The sequence below is a fragment of the Mastomys coucha genome, unplaced genomic scaffold, assembly GCF_008632895.1.
Source record: "Mastomys coucha isolate ucsf_1 unplaced genomic scaffold, UCSF_Mcou_1 pScaffold12, whole genome shotgun sequence".
Classification (NCBI taxonomy): Eukaryota; Metazoa; Chordata; class Mammalia; order Rodentia; family Muridae; genus Mastomys; species Mastomys coucha.
In genome coordinates, this window is record NW_022196894.1 from 90,923,737 (window position 1) to 90,931,298 (window position 7,562).

The 7,562-nt window shown below is 43.4% G+C and overlaps 1 long non-coding RNA gene across 1 annotated transcript; it reads left to right on the forward strand.

The window, feature by feature from the left end:
• The first annotated feature begins 225 nt into the window (after positions 1–225).
• On the forward strand, positions 226–6,970 carry LOC116086615. Its single transcript, XR_004117002.1, has 2 exons — positions 226–359; positions 6,410–6,970. It is a non-coding gene; the product is annotated as an uncharacterized LOC116086615 (long non-coding RNA).
• Positions 6,971–7,562: the final 592 nt, after the last annotated feature.

Genomic DNA, 7,562 nt, shown 5'->3' on the forward strand with positions numbered 1-7,562 from the left:
GAGACAGACAGGCAGACAGGCATGCAGACAGACAGACAGAGTCACAGGGAGAAACAGAGACAGGACAAGAGAGACACAGAGAAAGAGACAGACAGATACACAGACAAATATAGACACAGACACAGACAGAGATTGTGTATAAATGCTTGAAAATCCCTAAATTCTATCCACTGATGTAATAATAGGAGCCAGGGTCTTTGGGAAGTTATAATGATCTAGATGATGTCATGAGGGTGGAGCCCCATGAAGGGCTTAGTGTCTTTATAAGATTCCTTCAGAGAGTTTCTTCCTCCACTAACAATGTGAAGACATAATGAAAAGAAGACTGAAACAGGACGCCAGCCCTCACCAAGCCGCAGGTCTGCCATGCCTTAATCTCATAGTTCCCAGCCTTTAAAAATGTAAAACGTGTTTTCTTTTCATCATTTAAGCTGCATAGTCTATGGCAGGCTGTTGCAACTCCCTGAACTGACATGGACACACATTCTCACATGTTCATCCCTCCTCCTTGCCTCCATGAACTGACATGGACACATTCTCACATGTTCATCCCTCCTCCCTGCCTCCATGAACTGACATGGATACATTCTCACATGTTCATCCCTCCTCCCTGCCTCCATGAACTGACATGGACACACATTCTTACATGTTCATCCCTCCATGAACTGACATGGACACACATTCTTACATGCTCAGCTCTCCTCCCTGCCTCCATGAACTGACATGGACACACATTCTCACATGTTCATCCCTCCATGAACTGACATGGACACACATTCTTACATGCTCATCCCTCCTCCCTGCCTCCATGTCTCTGGGCTGCTGTCTATCTCTTTTATCTGCCTATATACACCACCTCAAGCATTGGCACAAATCCAATCTTTCTGTAACTTGCTGTCTTTCACAAGCTATATGGGTATTACTTGGGGTTGAAACGTGAATGTGTGTTAGGTCACACTCTCAATGGTTAAACTGAAATGCTTGCTTGAATGCCCCAGTCTCTGGGTGGCGTCCTTCAGCTGTTTCCTCCCATTCTTCCGCCACCCCTATTCTGCCATTCTGCTGTCTTTCATGCCAGAAGAGAGCAGCCTGTTTCTCTCCTTCTTCTCATTCTCGGCTCCCAGACTTCCCACCCCTCTGCCTGGCAGTCTTCAGAAGTCGGAAATATTTTTTATAGTTATATTTATACAAGGAAACAAATGAAAGGACTTCCACAAAGATAGCCCACAGTAGAGTAACATGAAGCAATTCCCCACCAATCTTGGCAATCAGAACTAATTAATTAAGAATTAAAACATGGAGATTAGTCTAGGAAAAAATTAAGTGGCTCTTTATCTTACTGGAGGATCTCTGCCAAGTGTACAGCTTAGCCCAACTGGACAAGAGACTCTGTATAATGTTCTCATCTACAACATTGGTTGTAAATAAATTAGGAGAAAAACAGTTTGTTGGAAGCTTTTAAGTAACAAGAAGATGTGTCAAGGCCAGAAATCAGACCCTGGTAAGTGCTAAGGCCAGTTAAAGCAATAGACAGTACAGGGTAGAGTACAGCAGGACTGGAAACCAAACACACATGGATATGCATTTTGGCTCTGTCATTTACTATGTAGGCAGTTGCTGCAACTTCATTATGTCCACCAAAGAGATAGACTCAAGTCTTTAGCCCTAACACCTGTGCATGTAATTTTATTTGGAAATAAAGTCTATGCAGATGTCATCAATTTCAGGTGAGGTCATTAAGATTGATCATCATCTTCACCCATTATATAATGATGGCCTTAAACAAGGAGAAGGAGTTTTGCATATAGACACAGAGAGAGAAGAAAGTCACATGACCACGAAGCCACAGAGAGAAGACTGTTACATGACTCGAGATTCAGAGGCTGTAGAGACACAGCATATAGGTCAAGAATTCCGAAAGTTCCTGTTCTGTCCTGGAAAGTAGGAAGAGGCAAGGAGGGAGTTTCAGAGGGACCATGGCTCTATCCCCACCTGTCCTGAGACATCTAGCTTCTAGAACTATGATATACACAGTCCTGCTGCTTTCAGGAGGCCAGTTTTTGCAGTGACTTGACAGTCTGAGAGGCTATAATGGTAGATAGCTCCAGGAAATGAATCCTGTCCATCTCTCCATTGGCATAAAATACAATCACCGCACCAATGGCCATGTTTTCCTAATGAATGTGTACTACATATTGGAAGGATTGGAAGAGCAAATGTGTGTGTTACATCCTTCACATGGTATCTGGCCCCTGCTGACTGCTCTGCAGACGTCATCTTATTAACACATGTTAACTACCACCACACACAATTAACTGAGATCTGTGTACTCCAGATCGCAACCCAAATATGCCAACCACCTCTATAATGGCCACCTTGACATTTCTGTCGTCAAAACTGGTCAAAATTGTTAGCTTAACATTGAATAGACAACTTTGCATAAACAGCTATAAAATAACTGGATTATAAGGAAGGAGCCATAAACCGTGAGCCATTGGATGTCACCTTGATGTCATCTTTACCTACTTACATTATTGTCCCTGTTACCCAGAAACTTGTCAAATGCAATCCTCAATCAACAAGACCTAGCTGGTCCCTTGGGACTTGTAAGCTCCCTTGTTTGTATTTGGTAGCCATGGAAACAGACTTGGCTTTGGAGCTCTTGACCACACCCTGCTCTGATAATAGGAACATCACCAGTTTAAGCTGCTTGAATATATTATGTCCTTCTCCACTTCCATTCTCTGTGATTTATTTTCTAAAATAAATATACAGTATTTTAACAATTAACAAAGAAGACACATCCTTTTAATAATCTATTACAGTGGCAACTCAAGTAAATCATGGCTGAAGGAAAAATACATTGGAAAGAATGCCATTTTCTTCTGATGCACTTGTGTGGGATGTGCAAAGCCATCCTAAATTGCACATCCTAATGCCACTTCAAAGAGCCTCAATTTCCTTTCTTGAAAATGGTAGCACTGAGGACCCAGCTCTCAAGGCTTGTGTAGAAGCTAGACAGCACAGGATGCCATGTCACCATCTGTCCTGAGGAGGCTTCCACGCCTCCCTCCTTTCTCTTGCTTACAGTGTCTGGAGAGATGGTCATGGGTTCAAGAAGCTCCAGTCTCAGCTTTATGAGGCAATGACCTCTGACCTTCCACTTTGTTCTGAACCAACGAGACACTGATTTACAAATTGCCTTCCCATGAGCTCTGAGGCTGGAGCTCTTCCCCCAGTTGCTCTCTGCCCACAGGGAGACTTGGCCCCTCACCCACTAACACTCTTCTGATGAACAGAGCACAAAAAAGTAACAAAAAAAACCACATTATAAAAACACAGAAAAACAGAAAAGGCAACAAAACAAGAAGAGGCTATAAAAACACAGGACTGCGGTTACTCGTCTCTGACTGGTTCAGATGGAAGCCTGGTACTGCACTGCACTGCGGATTGCCTAATGGACAGGCCACCTAGCACCACTGAGGGTGGCCAGGCGTCCTCCTAGAAATGCCTTCAAAGTGGATCTATTCTTAGGTGAGCCTTCAGGTGTCTCCAACCCCTGTGACACTTGGCTGGCAGCTTTGTCAGTGACCTTGAGATTGAGTGTCACCCAGATTTCCAACCTTTGGAGACACTGGGCCAGTGTGTGGCACTGTTTGAGACATTCCATCAGAATGTACACATGGCACTACCATGCTTCTCCATGCATTCCTTAACTGCTTTGTCCCAACCCTCCAAAATGGCCACAACAGCAGTTCTAGTTCACTTTGCGAACACATCGGTGCAGACTATATCTGCATAGTGCTTGGTTTCTCATCATTCATTCCTCCCTCACTCCACACATCTCTGTAGCTCTGGTAGAATCCCTTTTGTCTCTGAGAGGACAGATTTGCACTGTTGCTGCACACTTGAGCTGCAGGAGTGTCCAAAGTTTACACTGAATTAAAGCCTCCTTTATGGTTTCCACTTCTGACTCCCTCAAACACACAGCAGCGTCGTCCTTTCAGATCCTCATTAGGCTACTCATTTAAAGAGAAGGAATTAAAGGACCCAGCTCTGTCCACACCTTCTGAGATTAGTTTTATAATAAAATTCTTTGAATGATAAAGTTCTATTCCTAAAGATAAAGTAAATGTAATCATTTACCTTAGTTGCTCAATTGGATCATTCAGAAGACCATAGTGGTACAGAGCCTGTGAACTTTAACGTTTTAATCCTGGTGTTGTACACTGTTTTCCTAACACTTTGGAAAGTACTTGCCCTGATATGAGTCAAGAAAACACTTTTTTGTTAGTAATGAAATGACATTTTAAAAATTTGTTTTGTTTTGTTTTGTTTTGTTTTTGTTGTTTTGTTTTTTTTGAGAAAGGGTTTCTCTGTATAGCCCTGGCTGTCCTGGAATTCACTCTGTAGACCAGGCTGGCCTCGAACTCAGAAATCCGCCTGCCTGTGCCTCCCAAGTGCTGGGATTAAAGGCGTGCGCCACCACCGCTCGGCTTACTTTTTTTTTAAAAATTTATTTATCTTATTTATATGAGTATACTGTTGCTATCTTCAGACACACCAGAAAAGGGCATCAGATCCTATTGCAGATGGTTGTGAGCCACCATGTGGTTGGTGGGAATTGAACTCAAGACCTCACAAATGTACGATATCTCAGTGGGTGAGGTGCTCATGCAGCAAGCATGGAGGTGTGAGTGTGGATTCCCCCAGGACCCATGTAAAGAAGCCAAGTACAGTGCTCTGTCTGTGGCTGAAACCCTAGTTCTGTGGGCAGAGACACGTAGGTCCCAGGGCCTTGTTGACCATCAGTCTAGCCAAACTGCCCCTATTCAGGTTCACTGAAGGACATCTTTTAAAAAAAACAAAAACGGAGAAGTGATTTAGGAAGGTAGCCCTACTCTGACCTGCACCTGTGCCTTCCCAGGTGAGCAGACTTGCACGCACAGCTGCATGCTGACTCTACCCCCACCACACACCACACACACGCACACACAAACTGTCACGTAAAAGTTTATCCTAAGTCTCCTAAGCCCTATTCTCTGCAGAGGGCCAGCCAGATGGTACACTTTGAAACATGGATTTTTCTTTCATCCAAGAAGCACCTAACATGGGTCTCAACACTACCTTTACCCTCATGTGCAGTGCTGCTGCACATGAGAGGATAGCCACAAAGGTACACGTTGCCATATCCTTGGGTTGCAATGTCTTCTAGGAAAGTCCATGTAAGCTAAGAAGAGCTGCACTCCTGAACTGCCAAGATAGGCACAAGTGTAAAAAGGTCTCAACAATGACAGCATGCTGGGAAGAAAGTATGGGGAACTGGCTTGCCAATCAGGATATCTGTCTATTCATCCATCCATCTATCTGTCTGTCTGTCTGTCTGTCTATCTGTATGTCGGTATGCCTACCTATCACTATCCACCATCAACTCACCCATATACTCATCCACCCATCCATCCACCTACCTACCCACGTATCCACCCACCCATCCACCCACCCATCCATCCACCATCCATCCATCCATCCATCCATCCATCCATTTACCTATGCATCCATCCATCCATCCATCCATCCATCCATCCATCCATCTAATCCATCCATCCATCCATTCATCCATCCAACCATCCATTTATCCACCCATCCACCCACCTCCACCCCCCCACACACATATTGCACTTTTATGAGATAGGTTCTTACCATTAACCCTGCTAAGCTTGAGCTGGAAATTCTGACTGGCATGTAAAAATCTATATATCTGATATCTTCACACTTGATTATCTCTCAGGTAAGCAAATGGAACAGAAAAGCAACAATGGATTTTGGAACATTTTGCTGAACATTTTATTATTGCGATAATACAAATAATTTTGGACAAGGTAGTCAAATTGTAGCATATTTTAATGAGTGCTTTTGTTCTTAATCCTTAATTAAATGAAAATACACATTTGCTTAATTCTCTGCCACAAATAAATCATGCAAGAGTTACACTATATGCTATTCTCTGTGAGGCAAAATTGCTGGCTATTTATACAGGTAAGTAAAAATTAGTTATCTTCACTTTTACACATGCTAAATGATTGTAATAAAAAATTAAATGTTTTTTTTTAGATCAAGAAGTTAGTTACACAATAACCCTGAGAGCCTTGGTTTCTGCCAGTCTGGACTCTGGAGTCATGTCCCATTGTCAGGCTCCCTCTGGCAGCAGACAGTGGGTTCTGAGAATACTTCATTTTTTTTTTTTTTTGAGCTGGTAACATTTGTTTTCTTAGCTTCTTTGGCTGAACACAGTGGAGAATTGAGACATAACAAAATAACTGCAAGAAAATATTTCCTGTAACTATGCCCACAGCGACATTATATTCAAATAACCCGCAGAATATAAACAGGGGTGGCTTTTCTCCTTCAGTGAAAAGACAAACAAGAGAGTCACGATGGATGTCACAAACTCCTGATTGACACTGGAGAATGACAGAAGTGGAGAGTCACGATGGATGTCACAGACTCCTGATTGACACTGGAGAATGACAGAAGTGGAGAGTCACGATGGATGTCACAGACTCCTGATTGACATTGGTGAATAACAGAAATGGAGACGCTTCTCTGCTAATGGAGCCTAAGCCCCAGGAAAGTGTAGCTGATGCCCAGAGAGAGTGGCCCTTGCACAGGACATATGGTATAAATAACCCATTGACCAAGATGGACTTCCTCTTAGATCAGTCTTCTGATACTGGCACTGAGATAGGTCCCAGGGGGTAAGTTAGTTAGGATACATTGACATCCCTGTAGTCTGTCTTCAGCACTTTGATGGCCTGTTGGGGGCTGGCTGCTCAATGCTCAGAGTTGGCCTCTCATGAGTGTGTGACGGGTGCTGACTTCCACCTTCCACTGCTTGCCCAGTCCACTGAACAGACACTCAGTAAATGCTTGTGGCAGGAATGAATAAATGGCCTCAGCCACGCATCCAAAAGCATTGTCTAGCTGCCAAACAGATTTCTACTCAAAAGGAATATAGATTCTATAGGAGGACGTAAGCCTGCTCTTCCTAGCTGAGCAGTTCCCTCTGTAACTCCTCCTGAACCTGTCCCCTCAATGAACTCAGTCACTGCCCAGGTACATGGTTAAAATCTTTTTATGCACCATCCATCATTTCCTCAAAGCAATTGGTCAATTCCCCAAACCTAATTTCTTTCTGGGTTGTCTGCTTCATGTTACCAAATTCTCTCCCACTTTGACTAGTTATCCTACACACACAAACATGAGAACAGCATCTGAAATGCACACGCACCCGAGTGAGTGTATGTCTGTTTGTGTATGTGTGTGCAGAGGCACACACACATGTGCTGCAAGGTTCTTCATGTTTGTGCAGCTATTTTCAGGAACACTGGTAAAGTGAAAGCATGAAAAGAAGGTCTACTAACATATAGAGTCAGGACTAGAGAGGAGTTTAGGAAGCCCAGTTTCATCATAATAAAGCATACCGTGCACAACATGTGTTGGCACTCAGATCAGTGACATGGCCTCACCTATGATTAGAAAGGGTCATGTCATCAGTCATGTTT